Raw genomic sequence first — 12,436 nt, 5'->3', positions numbered from 1 at the left:
GTCCAACATGCTACTGAGGAAGAGCGGAGGACAAGGACAAGTAGATTCAGAACTGGGCCAAAGTTGGATGTGGTGAAAATGAGATGGCAAGAATAAATATTGACATCCTGGGCATCAGTGAACTAAAATGGACAGGGATGGGCGAATTCAGTTCAGATGACCATCATAACTACTACTGTGGGCAAGAATCCCGTAAAAGAAATGGAGTCGCCCTCATAGTCAACAACAGAGCGGTGAAAGCTGTTCTGGGATGAACTCTCAAAAATGATAGAATGATCTTGATATGTATCCAAGGCAGACCTACAAGAAATAAGAGTACAGATTTCCAAATAATAGCAAGGAGAGACAAGAGGGCCTTCTTAAATGAGCAATGCAAAGAAATAGAGGAAAACAATAGAATGGGAAAAACCAGAGATCTGTTCAAGAAAATTGGAGATATGAAAGGAACTTTTTGTAGAAAGATTACCATAATAAAGGACAAAAGTGGTAAGGACCTAATAGAAGCAGAAGACATCAAGAAGAGGTGGCAAGAATACACAGAGGAATTATACCAGAAAGATATGGATGTCTCGTATACCCCCAGTAGTGTGGTTGCTGACCTTGAGCCAGACATCCTGGAGAGTGAAGTCAAATGGGCCTTAGAATGCACTGCTAGGCCAGTGGAAGTGATGATATTCCAGCTGAACTATTTAAATTTTTTAAAGATGCTGCTGTTATGTTAAGGTGCTACACTCAATATGCCAGCAAGTTTGGGAAACTCAGCAGTGGCCAGAGGATTGGAGAAGATCAGTCTACATCCCAATCCCAAAGAAGGGCAGTGCCAAAGAATGAAGAATGCTCCAACTACTGCACAATTGCACTCATTTCACACGCTAGCAAGGTTATGCTTAAAATTCTACAAGGAAGGCTCAAGCAGTATGTGGACCGAGAACTCCCAGAAGTGCAAGCTGGATTTAGAAGAGGCAGAGGAAGCAGAGACCAAATTGCAAACATGCGCTGGGTCATGGAGAAAGCTAGAGAGTTCCAGAAAGACATCTACTTCTGCTTCATTGACTATGCAAAAGCCTTTGACTGTGTCGACCACAGCAAACTATGGCAAGCTCTTAAAGAAATGGGAGTGCCTGATCACCTCATTTGTCTCCTGGGAAATCCTTATGTGGGACAAGAAGCTACAGTTAGAACTGGATATGGAACAACTGATTGGTTTAAAATTGGGAAAGGAGTACGATAAGGCTGTATATTTTCTCCCTGCTTATTTAACTTATATGCAGAATTCATCATGCGTAAAGCTGGGCTGGATGAATCCCTAGCCGGAATTAAGATTGCCGGAAGAAATATCACAACCTTGATGGCAGAAAGTGAGGAACAATTAAAGAACCTTTTAATGAGGGTGAAAGAGGAGAGAGCAAAATATGGTCTGAACCTCAACATCAAAAAAAACGAAGATCATGGCCACTGGGCCCATCACCTCCTGGCAAATAGAAGGGGAAGAAATGGAGGCAGTGAGAGATTTGACTTTTTTGGGCTCCATGATCACTGCAGATGGTGGCAGCAGCCACGAAATTAAAAGACGCCTGCTTCTTGGGAGAAAAGCAAGGACAAACCTAGACAGCATCTTAAAAAGCAGAGACATCACCTTGCCAACAAAGCTCCGTATAGTTAAAGCTATGATTTGACCCCAGCAGTGATGTATGGAAGTGAGAGCTGGACCATCAAGAAGGCTGGTCGCCGAAGAATTGAAGCTTTTGAATTTTGGTGCTGGAGGAGACTCTTGAGAGTCCCATGGACTGGGAGAAGATCAAACGTATCCATTCTTAAGGAAACCAGCCCTGAGTGCTCACTGGAAGGACAGATCGTGAAGCTGAGGCTCCAAGACTTTGGCCACCTCATGAGAAGAGAAGACTCCCTGGAAAAGACCCTGATGTTGGGAAAGATTGAGGGCACAAGGAGAAGGGGACAACAGAGGACAAGATGGTTGGATAGTGTTCTCGAAGCTACGAACATGAGTCTGACCAAACTGCGGGAGGAAATAAAACACCACCTAACAGGGTTGATCCAGTATCACCAAACAAATGAGGTCTTCAAAGCTGTCAAGAAAAAGCATTTTGCAGTTTCCATATTGGATAAAGAATTACCATATTTTTCGCCCTATAGGACACACTTTTTCCCCTCCAAAAATGAAGCGTCCTATGGGGCGAATGCAGGCTTTCGCTGAAGCCTGGAGAGCGAGAGGAGAGCTGCCTGCACCCAGAAGCCTGGGGCGTGCTGAGCTGAGTGCCCCCCAGGCTTTGGGCTTCGCGCAGCTCTCCTCAAGCTGTGGGAGAGCTGCACGAAGTAGCAGATAGCACCCTGTTCCCCCCCTTTATTTCCCCCCAAAAAACCTAGGTGCGCCCCATGGGCCGGTGCGCCCTATGGGGCGAAAAATATGTCATTACAAAACAAAACAAAAGTAATTTCTAAAATATATGGAATCTTATTGGAGTGAGAGGATATGAGTGAACAAGTAAAGGCGGTAATGATCAAATTGGCTATGGATTTACGGAAACCTATTAAATTAACATCATGGGGAAAATTATGGAAGGAGAGTTGGAATTTTACGGCTTGTGAGGCAATAAAAGAAAATGTGATAAAGATGTTTTATAGATGGTATTTAACACCAACCAAGATATGTAAAATGTATAAAAGAAAATCAAAATTATTTTGGAGGTGTAAGCAAGTAGAGGGGACACTTCTGCATATGTGGTGGCTATGTGATAAAATCTTTTTTTTTAATATAATTTTTTATTAATTTCCACAAAAAGAATACATAACACATCACATTTTCAACTTTAACAGATTTTCCAATTTTGGACTTCCCTCAGCCTCTCTGACAATCATCCAAATCTAATTTTTAAGTACACAGTTATTAAATTCACTATTGCCTTTCGAAAGGCTATATGATAAAATCAAGGACTTCTGGGATACGGTATATGAAGAACTAAAGAAAACATTTGAACAACATTTTGCCCCCCAAAACAGAAGACTTTTTATTGGGAATATTGGATGTAGATATACCAAAAGAAAATAAGGAAATATTTATTTACGCCACAGTGGCAGCGAGAACATTAATTGCCAATTAATTGCCAAAGATTGGGGAAAAAGAAATAATTATGACAAAAAAAGCTCTCTTTGGAGGAGGGTCCCTGGCACTCGGGGAGAGACCACAAATTTTGTAACTACTCCGGGTCAACGCTATCTTTCCCCTTAATTCCTCATGAAGTTTCCTAATACCAGTTATACCATATGCCTTTTACCATTTTCTAAAATTCTATGATTATCCCTGCTGTGTTTTATTTAATGGAAATTGAGACTGGTTTCCTAGGTGAAGCTTTTTCTAAGCATTCTAAGCAGTCCCCTGTAGGAAATATTTCATGGAAAATTGGATTCACCAACTGAATGAAGCTCTTTCTACATTCCAAGCACTGATCCGGTTTCTGACCTGCATGAAGCTTTTTCCAAACACTCCCCTGTATGAAGTATCTCATGGGAATTGAGAATGGAGCTGCGAAGGAAGCTTTCCCAACATTTCAAGCACTTATTTATTCCCCCGTTAGTTCTTTCATGTGAAGTGAGGCTCTCCTTGTGAACGAAGAGCTTTCCTTGATGGGAAGTGGACTGGGAGCTCCGACTGAAATTCTCTCCACACTCTGAATATTTATATGGTTTCTCCAATTTTGTGGATTTTTGTTGTTGTCTCCTTCCTTCTTCCTTTCCAATTCACCACCTACAACCCACGGCAGTAAATTAATTAATTAATTAATTAATTATTATTATAATAGCCTCAGGAATAGAGTCTGAAATGATTGAACAATGCAAATGAATGTTTGTGAAAGAGGAACAGATAGGTAGCCGTGTTGGTCTGCCATAGTCAAAACAAAAAAATTCCTTCCAGTAGCACCTTAAAGACCAACTAAGTCAGTTCTTGGTATGAGCTTTCGTGTGCATGTGTATCTGAAGAAGTGTGCATGCACACGAAAGCTCATACCAAGAACTGACTTAGTTGGTCTTTAAGGTGCTACTGGAAGGAATTTTTTTGTTTTGTGAAAGAGGAAGAAGAGAAGGGAATTACTGCCTTTTTTGGCTGATATTACCTGTCAGGGGTTCAGAAGGAGAGACACAGGAGGGGGAGCAAATGGAGAGTGAGGAGGAAGAGGACGAAGGGGGTGCAGGCAGTGACAGTTACCAGAGTCATGACTCAAGCCTCTCTAGCGAATCGGAGGACTCACAGAAGGGAGCACCGAGGGCCAGAGCGAGGGAGGTTCCAGGGGAGAAACCTCAGGAGGGAGGGGCCAGCGGGGAGTCCTTGAGCAGCAGTTGGAAATCGGGACCAGCTTCCCCACCAGAGAGGAGTGGGGAGGGGGAGTCCCAGGAGTCGGGACCAGTGTTCTTACCACCAGCGGGAGGAGAGGAGTCAGGCTTGGCCACGCCCACATCCGGAAGCGGGGAAACGGTCAGAAGGAAGGTTACCGGTTGGGCGCGCGCGCCAAGTTCAAATGTAAAGGCGAGCGGCACAGCAGGGAGTCCTGACAGGGAGCCAGGTCCTAAAGCCCGCCGGAAGGAAGGAGGGGACTCAGGGGGGTCAGCGTCAGAAGAGTCCAGGAAGGAGGAAACCCCAGGGGGCAGAAGGACCCAGAGAAGGAAGGAGCAGCGTAGGAGGTGGAGCAAAGCGAGAATCTTAAACTGGTGTGGCTTTAGCAGCGAGTCAGAGGGGACTTAGCCGGTCTAGCGTCAAGACGTGGGTCTGCGCGCCCAGAGCTTGGAAATGGAAACTAAACTTCAATAAAGACTTTTGTATATAAGATCCACTGGGCGTTGGTCCTCTGTGAGCTGGGACCTAGCGGCAGCACCTGACATTACCTAATTTATTTATGGGACCCGGAGATTTGAAAAGCCTGGCTCTATCCAGGGATGGATTTAATTTGGCTCAGTCGTGGAATCCACTCCATCTGCAAGCTCAGTCATTTCTATGCTCAACCAAAAACAGAGAGATGCAGAAAGGGAAACAGAAAATTAGACATGTACCTCCATGACAGGAGTGCCTGGCATGCTCTGGTCCATGGGGTCACGAAGAGTCGGACATGACTAAACAACAACACCTCCATGTCCTTAATACCTCTGAAGCCTACATGGAAGAAGGCCTGGGCAGCTCAGAGCAGCCTCATCCTGGTTTGAAAAGGCAGGACTGGTGGAAGAATATTCCCAGACAGAACAGGAGATACATGTCCTATGGAGAGTTGTGGGTGGGTTAACATCTCAGATGCTGCAGGTGGCGCTATTGGGCTCCCTCAAAATAGAGGAGGTTTGTCCTTCAGAGATCTGTATGGAGTTTCAAAACTGACCTCATGATCCAGCAGGGAGCCTTACCAGAGAGGCCACGATCCCAGGATTCCCCTCCTTGACTTCCTTCTGCAGAGCTCTCTGGTCAGGAACCAGCAAAGCCCAGTCCTCCTCTGTGAAAGGAACAGCTACGTCTCAAAGCACACCGGACCCTAAGAGAAAAAGGGAGAAGAAAGATGATATTTTTCCAAACATTGCTCTGTTCTTTTCTGAAACCATTTTGTTATGTATTTAAATGATGAGTACAGTGGTACCTTGGGTTACAGACGCTTCAGGTTACAGACTCCACTAACCCAGACATAGTACCTCAGGTTAAGAACAGTTTCAGGTTAAAAATGGACCTCCAGAATAAATTAAGTTCTTAACCCGACGTACCACTGTATTAATCTTTGTGTAAATGGGGGAATTCCACAAAATAATATTTTATTATCTATATGGCACTCATCTTCAAGTAAATCTTTGCTAGCATTCCCATTTTCCAGATGGAAGGACCTCCTCTTCCTTCATCTGGTGGTGTGGACCCTCCCCCTGCCCTCAAGCCAACTTCAAGGGGCACCAGGAGGGGGAGGGGAGGGAATGTTGGTTGGCATCCATCTGTCTTAGGAGACCATGGAAGAGTGTGTGTCTTTGAGTGAGATCCAGTTGTTGGAGGGTAACAGCGCCAGCCCTGGGTGTGGAGACTGACAGAGGAGAGACATGTGTTGTTGCATCTGGGACAGAGGAAGTGGTCCAGTTGTGCTGCTGCAGATGCAGACAGGCTTTTCTCCTCCCTGTGCTCCCCCCACGTGGGAATGTTCCCGTCTGGCTGCAGCCTCTGGTCACAAAGGTGACTTTTCCCTCCCTCTGAAGGGGGTTTATTTCCTTGACCCAAAGCCCCAAAAAGGAATCAGCGCCTGGATCCCGAGGAAGAGCAGAGCTGCATATTTCCTGCGAACTGGCCCCCTCCCTGCCTCGGCAGAGAGGACAAAGGAGGACCCTCTGCTCCCCCCAGGCATGACCTGAGCAGGGACCCCCAGGCCCCCTCCCTGCCCCCCTGGGACCCCCTTCTCCCCATGGCACCCTCAGGGGGCAGAGAGAGGAGACTCACCCGAGTCCAGGAGAGAGAAGAAGGCAGGGAGGCATGAGGGAGGGGCTTCTGCTCTGGAGGACCTTGCCCCCTCCCCCTTCACTTCCCGTCCTCTCTAGGAATCCCGCTCGGCTCCCTTTAACCCTTGCCAAGCCGAGTCCTCCCCTCCCTCTCCCTCCCCGCAGTTTTCCTGCTTCTGCGCCTGCGCCCTAGGGGCTGCCCCCTTCCCTCCCTCATCCCACCGGACGAACTGCAAGGGAGACGGGAAGGGGGGTCCATGGGGGGGTTGCCTCGGCTCTCCCCTCCCCCAACATGGAGGCTCCTGGATCCCGAGGAAAGGCTGGGAGGGAGAAGAGGCGAAGGGCTGCCCAGTGGCGGGAGGTGCCGTGGGCTCAGCCATGGCTCCCTCCAGACACCCCCCCCCAGGAACACCCTCCAGCTCAGGGAGGGGGGGAGGAGGGAGGGGGGCTTCCCAGCCAGGAGACCCCTCCCCCCTCCCGGGTTTTTCTTCTTCTGGAGCCGCTTTTCAGAGGAGGAAGAGTCTCGGGCCAGGAAGGAAAGGCTGACGCGACACGGGGGGGGGCAGGAGGGGGGCAAAGCCCAGGAGGGGGGCGGGGGTTGCTCAGGGGGGCAAATCAATAATAAGGATTGAATAAGGAAGGGGAAGACCAGGCCGGTGGAGAGAGGGGACCAGACTCCAGTTCGGAGCCAGAGGGACCCCGGCCCTCCTTTCCCCGAGTTTCCTGACAGAAAACCAGTTTTGAATGTACATCAGACATTCAAAAACCAACAAGCCTGCTATCCCAACCTGGTTAGCCCCCTAAAAACTCTGGTAAAAGGTAAAGGTACCCCTGCCCGTAGGGGCCAGTCTTGCCAGACTCTAGGGTTGTGCGCCCATCTCACTCAAGAGGCCAGGGGCCAGCGCTGTCCGGAGACACTTCTGGGTCACTTGGCCAGCGTGACATCGCTGCTCTGGCGAGCCAGAGCTGCACAAGGAAACGCCATTTACCTTCCCGCTGGTAAGCGGTCCCTATTTATCTACTTGCACCCGAGGGTGCTTTTGAACTGCTAGGTTGGCAGGCGCTGGGACCGAACGATGGGAGCGCACCCCGCCGCGGGGATTCGAACCGCCAACCATGCGATCGGCAAGTCCTAGGCGCTGAGGTTTAACCCACAGCGCCACCCGCATCCCTGATACCCCATAATTAAATACAATATACTCCCATAGAGACTACCTTACACTACCTTACACTGCATTTAAAACCAAAATCACAACAGGATAAAAACTGTTCCTTAGGTGGCTAGTCCTAATCTTTATAACCCTGTATCTTCTTCCAGAAGGCAGAAGCTGAAAGAGATCATTTCCGGGGTGCGCACTATCCTGCGCTATCTCTGCAGCTTTCTTATGTAGCACCTTCTGCAAATGCCTGCAGGGCCATGAGTAGTATGCATGAAAACATCAATGCTCAATTGAGCAGATACCCAGAGGCAGCAAGGATTATTGTGGGGGACTTCACTCACACAGATGTGAGGGCAGTACTCCCAAAATCCCACCAGCACATTGAGTGTGCAATAAGGGGAGAAAATACTCTTGACAAGGTGTATACGAACATTAGACGGGAATATGAGGCGCACCTCGGTGGCTCAGATCATGTATCCCTGCTTCTGACACCAGTGTACACACCCCTCAGGAAAGAAGGCCAGCTACAAATACGGATGGTTACGGTGTGGCCTGAGGGAGCCTCTCAGCAGTTGCAGGACTGTTTCCAGGAGACCGATTGGAATATGTTTGACCATCAGGATCTAGAAACTTCTACATCAACTGCCTTAGATTCAGCACAGGAAATACACCAGGGAAAGGTATGTTAAGTTGTATCCGAATAGGAAGCCCTGGATGACGGGAGAGGTTAGGAGATTCTTGAAGGCCAGAAACTCTGCTTTTAGAACTGGGGACCGTATGGTATAGAAAGAACGAACTTGAAGAGGGGTATCAGGAAGGCAAAGGTGGCAAGGAACCGCATCATATCTCGTCTGCCAGTGGGACTTGACCCTCACCAGTTTGCGTATAAGGCAAAGAGATCCACGGAAGATGCTGTGGCAATGGCTTTACATGCTGTCTTGAATCATTTGGTGCCCAAACTATTAGACCTGGGACTTCCACCGTGTTTGTGCAGGTGGATATTAAATTTTCTATCAAACCGTTCCCAACGGGTCAGGATGGATTCTCACGTCTCTGTGGATCTCATGAATATGGGGGTGCCACAGGGGTGCGTGTTGAGCCCACTTTTATATATGCTCTATACAGCTGACTGTGCCCCCAGTAATAAGATCATTAAGTTTGCAGATGATACAACGGTGGTTGGTTTAATCATGGCTGGAGAAGGGGAGGCGGCCTATAGGAAGGATGTTGAGCAGTTGGGGGAGGGGTGCAGGAAAAACAACTTCCTCCTTAGCTGAAAGAAAACAAAAGAGATTATTGTGGAATTTAGGAAATGTAGAGCACTTGGAATTGCCTCCACGGTCCAGGGACGGATCCGCCCTGGCTTCCGCCTCGGAGGTCCCTTCAGAAGGAGAAGGGGTCCCAGGTCTCCATGGGGGAAAGCGTTCCTGAGACCTGCATTCGAGGCCAATGCTTTCACCCTTCAGGCTCCAGCCCACTTTCTCTCTGGTGTTTTTGTGAGCTGTAGAGATGGGATCACATGCGTTCCCAAGTTTAATAATGATCCCTTGAAAAAGCTGAGAAACCTTCTTTTGCCAATGAACTTTGCCTCTGCGTGATTTATTGGGAACCAGATGCATCCACTCCAAAGAAGCTTCTGCAGCGCCTTGGCATTGAAGACCCAGAAAAAGAGACGGAGGGCAATGTGTGGGTCACAAGGTGGGAGTCGTTGGAAAGGAGTCGCTGGGAGAGGCAGAAGGTTGTTTTGAGCAGGTGAGGGAAGAGCAGGAGGAGAGAGAAAGAGCCCCAGGGAAAGACGAGGTTGGGCTGAGCTGGTGTGGGAATGAGAGGCAGAGAATGCAAAGCAACTCCGGAAACAGTGAACAACACAAGCTATGATCTCGTTTGAGGAACGGGAATTAAGATGCCTGCTTCCCCATCCCCAGTGGATTAAAATGTCCAAAGATTAGGAAAAGAAGAAAGAAGAGGAAGCAGGATTGGATGAACATTAGAAGAGACCAGAATTTTCCATTGTGACTCGGCTGAGATTTGTTGGAACACTTTTTCAAAGGCTTTATAGAAACTGGCCCTAGAAACTGGAGAAATACTAATTTGGATTGTTAGACGATCATTATAAGAGTCATATTGCACTGTCTGAGTTGGTTAAGAGGGAAATGTAGGTAAAGTGTCATCCTGGTGAAGAGGAGGAAAAAGGCTGGATACTAAATATAGCTGGGTTTATTCTGGAGTGCAAATTATGAATAATTGTTGCTACAGATGATTTTCAGACGGAGATGGGAGTTTCCTTTTCGATAGTGGCCTTCTTGGTAGCGGCGCCTGCCCTGTGGAACCCCCTCCCAGCAGATGTCAAAGAAAAAAACAACTACCAGACTTTTAGAAGATTAACCTCCTGAATGTCCTACATCTGGGGAGGAGCTTCCTACGTAAAGAGAAGCTGCAGGTTCTTTGTCTGTGTGAAACAGTTTCACTTCTGTCCGGGAGAGAGACACACAGCATGTGTCCGAGCTCTGGTGGAGTTGTTTGTTATTTTACCTACTGATGTAAATAAAGGCTGTTTATATAGAAGAAACAACATGTGGACTTTTCCTTTATCTCACACGGAAAGCACTCGCTGCTCACTCTGTTGCTGCCTGGAAGAATTGATGCGCAGAGGAAACGTGCCGGACTCAGGCAGTAATATGGCGGAATTTATGGCTATTTGTGTAGCCTTTAGAAGCCCTTAAGCCCGGCACACTTCCTTGCGCAGCTCTAGTTACCGTCAGCTACTTGTAGCAGAGTTAACGCAGCGTAGAAACTGATGCAGTGCGTGTGTGATAAATCAGGCTACAGACGAGCATTCTGGCTTATCTCTTCCTGGCTTTAATCGTGTAGAAAAACAACTCATAGATCACCCGGTGAGCAAGTGGACATCTTGCTGTTCACCGTCAGGAGAACACTGAACACATAGAGAAACACTTCCCTCTGTGAAAACTGGCCACGCCTCAGGAATGTGAGACGTCACTCAGAACTTCTTAACCCTGTAAGTTCTGATTCTCTCCACACCCCCTCTCGTCTCGCATCCTGAGGGAAACTGTGAACATACATGTACAGACTTCTGAGAGTTCAATCCCCTTCCCATTGCCTTTTGCCCCTTCCTGGCATAGTTGTCAGGCAACTCTTGAACCCCTTCAAAACTCCCAGGTTTGCACTGTGCGAAACCAACCCACACACTGGTGGCCTGATACCTCTCAGGTGGAATTCCCTTCGTTGCTCGAGTGGACCGTCTGAGTACAAATTCAGGTGTTTCTTCTGACCCACTGGGGCCAGCAAGTGTGTCCTCTACATCACAGGACTCCCCCTCTGACTTAGTGCGCCTTCGGGCTTTCTGCATTATGCTAACAGAAGGCTCACTCTTGGCCTCTCTTTTAACAACTTGTGGAGATGCCCAACCCTGTTCTTGACCCTGGTCATTGACCTTGTCCTCATCAACAGGTTCAGCCTCTGGCTCTCCCTCATCCTCAGAATTAGACAGACATTCTGAGAGAACGTCAGGACTAGCATTGCGCTTTGACCAACCATCCTGTTCACAGAACTCAGCATGTTTGCTGATCAGAAGCTTGGTCTGATCACCTTCTGGATATGCAAACCTCCACCCCTTTGTCGCAGGTTCATACCCACAGAAAATCATTTTCTGGTACCTAGAGCCACCTTGCTTTTGTTGAGCTTTTGTCACCGGCACCAAGGCCGGTTACCCAAACACACGGAAGAAATGCACCTGCGGCTTCTCTCCGTAGAGCACAAAATGTGGGGTTTCACCTACCACTGAATTGTAGGACCTGTTAGTCGTAAAGGTCACCGTCCTCATCGCCTCCCACCAAAAACTTTGAGGCAAACCAGTCACACAGTAAAACCTCTGTTGCTTGAACCAGAGCTCTACTTGTCAGCTCTGCCACTCCCCTCTCCTGAGGAGAAGTAGCACCCGTCACCTTGTGACGTATCCCTTTCTGGAGAAAGAACTCCTGCAGAGCAGACCCAGTAAACTGCACATCGGTCACTCTTGAACCCCTTCACCTTGGTGGAGAACCTTAGTTCCACCTCTGCAACCCAGTCTTTGATTAGTTGTGGTGCATCTTTTAATTTCAGCGCATAAGACCAACTAGTTCCAGGCTGAAATCATCCTGCAGTGTCAGCACATACCTGGCACCGCCCAGACTTGGCTTTGGCATTGGCCCAAAGAGGTCTGTGTGCACAAGCTCAAAAGGTTTTGTGGTTACCCTCTCCACCCTGGGATAACTGCACCCTTTTATCTTTGCCATTTTGCATGCTCTACAATTTAGGGATCTGCCACATTCCTGTATTTTGCACCCTTTAGTGCACTCCTGCAACATCTGGATCTCTTCTGAAGAACCATGTGACATTCTCTTTTGCCACACACAAGCACATGAAACATGAGTAGTAAACGGTTGGACACTTTGCTTGTGCCTTCCCAGCATTCCCCTCACCCTCCAGAGGCATTTCCAGAATAAAGAGGTTGTTCTGCCCTTTTGCAACACTGACCAGTTGCTTCCCCCCTCTGAAAATTGTGCAGACATTGTTTTCGAAGCACACCTTATACCCCTCCTGTAAGAGACAAGGGACAGATAAAAGACAATGTTTCATCCCAGGTGCCACGTAGACTTCCAACTCCGCCTGCAAGACAGAAAAATAAACATTTGCCACATTAGATATCGGTTTTTGTGTCCCATCAGCGAGCTCAATTCTTTTCCCAGCTGAAACAGCTTTGCAGTTCCACATCTCGAGAGCAGGTGTCGCTGTTATCAGGTGCCTGCTGGCTC

The 12,436-nt window shown here is 48.0% G+C and overlaps 1 protein-coding gene across 3 annotated transcripts in view; it reads right to left on the bottom strand.

Annotated features, from left to right (window-relative positions):
- Positions 1-12,436, bottom strand: part of LOC309364567 (uncharacterized protein) — a 48,255-nt gene that overhangs the window by 6,155 nt on the left and 29,664 nt on the right. The window contains exons 1-2 of one of the 3 annotated variants that reach the window (XM_081902153.1): positions 6,464-6,476; positions 5,404-5,528 (exon numbers count right to left, since the gene is read on the bottom strand). The gene's annotated coding sequence lies outside the window, so the exon portion shown is untranslated. Of the gene's footprint in view, positions 1-5,378; positions 6,248-6,463; positions 6,477-12,436 lie in introns of those variants that run through there. The other 2 variants (XM_081902154.1, XM_081902152.1) reach the window with 2 other exon arrangements.

Source organism: Podarcis melisellensis (assembly GCF_964234715.1).
Source record: "Podarcis melisellensis genome assembly, chromosome: 2".
NCBI lineage: Eukaryota > Metazoa > Chordata > Lepidosauria > Squamata > Lacertidae > Podarcis > Podarcis melisellensis.
The sequence above is the reverse complement of the archived record's forward strand: the minus strand, read 5'-3'. Positions and strand labels throughout refer to the sequence as shown.